The sequence below is a fragment of the Onychomys torridus genome, chromosome 19, assembly GCF_903995425.1.
Source record: "Onychomys torridus chromosome 19, mOncTor1.1, whole genome shotgun sequence".
Lineage (NCBI taxonomy): Eukaryota > Metazoa > Chordata > Mammalia > Rodentia > Cricetidae > Onychomys > Onychomys torridus.
This window is the reverse complement of record NC_050461.1, coordinates 34796776-34798979: the sequence shown is the minus strand read 5'-3', so window position 1 is coordinate 34798979 and position 2204 is coordinate 34796776. Positions and strand designations below refer to the sequence as shown.

The following is a 2204-nucleotide window of genomic DNA, read 5'->3' as shown; positions in this document are numbered from 1 at the left end:
AAGAGTTTGCTAATGCCAATTGTTAAGTGTCTTGTTTTCAAGGGAATGTGCAGCATATTCCCGTTAAACCAATCCAAACTTAAAAGGCATGTGGAAGGAATCATAAACAAGCAGAGAAATAATTGATGAGTGATAAAGAGCCCAACTAAAAATTAATGGAGATTTAGAGGATTCAATAAACATCTGGGGAAAAATAATGAAAGTATTTCCTTTGCAAAGCCTGAATACTGGTTCATTGAAATAGAATACACCGACTTAGCTCCTTAAAACATTCTTAAAGTCTTCTTTCCATGCTAGCAACAGTGCAGAGAGCACAAATGAGAAGACAGGCCATGAGACAAATATCCCAGAGTTCTTTCTCAAAAGTATTTCATTGTCAAGAAGCATGGGAATGACCATGACAATAGGAACCACATTATTTTCAGGGCCCTTCTCCACTACTGCATGAATTGGCTCAAGGTAGAAGAGATTCCAATTGAGATATGCAAACACTTAAGAGATAAGGCAGGCAGAATTGTACTCACACACATGATAAAAATATAATTACTGTATTTGGTTACAAATAGCTGTAATGGCGTGATAAGACTGTCAAAACTCATTGGTGGGGGCTTGAGAGATAGATAGCTCAGCACTTAAAAGCATGTACTTTTCTTGCAGAGGACCTAGATAGGTTCCCAGAATCCATATTGGGCAACTCACATCTGCCTGTAACTTGAGCTCCGTGGGATCTGATGCCCTCTTCTGGTCTCCACAGGCATCTACACTTACATTCACATACCCAGACACAGAAAGGCACATACACATATTTAGAAAATAAAACATAAATCTTTTAAAAAGTCATTGGCGTGCTCGCTTCAGCAGCATATACCAAAATTGGAATGATACACAGAAGATTAGCATGGCCCCTGCACAAGGATGACATGCAAATACATGTAGTGTTCCATATTAAAAAAAAAAAAGTCATTTGTAGTATACACATGAAGTGCTATTGTCGTTCAATTGCTCCACTGACTCTCATCCAATCCTGTTCATGCTGGGTAGTAAGCCTAGAGACCACAACAGTCTCTCCTGTGTGCTTTAATACTTGAGAACTTAGGAAATATTGATAATGTCACAAAGGCTGAAGGAAAAGTGGGTGGGAGTAATGTTACGGGAATTCATCTCAAAACTGTTAGGGCCAGCAGTTTCCTCAAAGCTACAAGGAGTAGTCACGAGCCTTTGCAGTGGCCATTGACTTCTTCTGCTCACCCCTATGACTCTTCTCTTGGGGTTACCACCTACTCTGTGGACCCACAAGTACACAAGCCTAGGCTTAAGACCAAGGCTCAGTTTCATGTATCGTATATGGTTCCCCATCTGTGCATGGCCCATTCAGCACTAGTCAGGGTCACCCCTGGGTGGTGAAGGGGAGAGTTCTTACTGTTTTCCACTTTGAAGAGGAGCTGGCCAAAGAAAACGTTCTTGAAATAGTGGGCTTAGAATGACCAGGATATGTGCCTTACAAAAATGCTGCACTACATTAGAGGTTATCCAGTCCTTTTTTGTTTCTGCTTTTCTTTTTTTGGTTTTGGCTGAGTTATTTTTTTTTTTTGTTTGTTTGTTTTTTGTGTTTTGTTTTGTTTTGTTTTTGAGACAGAATCTCTTTGCATAGCCTTGGCTGTCCTGGAATTCACTATGTAAATGAGGCTGTCTTTGAACTCACAGAGAGCCACTTGCCTCTACCTCCCAAGTGCTAGAACTAAAGGGATGTGCCACTTCACCCAGCTTGCCCTGACCTTAAATGAATAGAAAACACCTGATCTGGAGAGGCCAAGTTTCCTGAAATCAACTTCTGCATAGTCTTACAATTAGAAGTCAGAATAAGCCTAGAATGTACAGGATAATAGAACTGCCCGTATTTGAACAGAAGAATTCCAGGGAAGCAGCAGGAAGCAGTTGACCATAGACTTTAAATATTTATAAATGTTAAGGCTTGGGTTTAAAGTATAAGGTCATTTGTTTTACAGGTAAAAGTTCCAATTCTTTCCAAGAAGAGGTGAGGAATGTTGTGAATCACACCAACTCTGGAAGTCTATTGAATTGGAAATGACAGGGTGCAAGGGTGATTATCTAATACTTGCACACTCCAGGCATGCTTCACAGAAAGTATTGCCTTCGGTTGGTGAGGGGCATGATTATCTCACCAGAAACTGTTTTTGTTCAGA

At 40.3% G+C, this 2204-nt stretch overlaps 1 non-coding gene across 1 annotated transcript; it reads left to right on the top strand.

Annotated features, from left to right (window-relative positions):
* Nucleotides 1-847: 847 nt before the first annotated feature.
* On the top strand, nt 848-950 carry LOC118570740. The gene has a single exon (XR_004943234.1). It is a non-coding gene; the product is annotated as a U6 spliceosomal RNA (small nuclear RNA).
* The last annotated feature ends 1254 nt before the right edge of the window (nt 951-2204 follow it).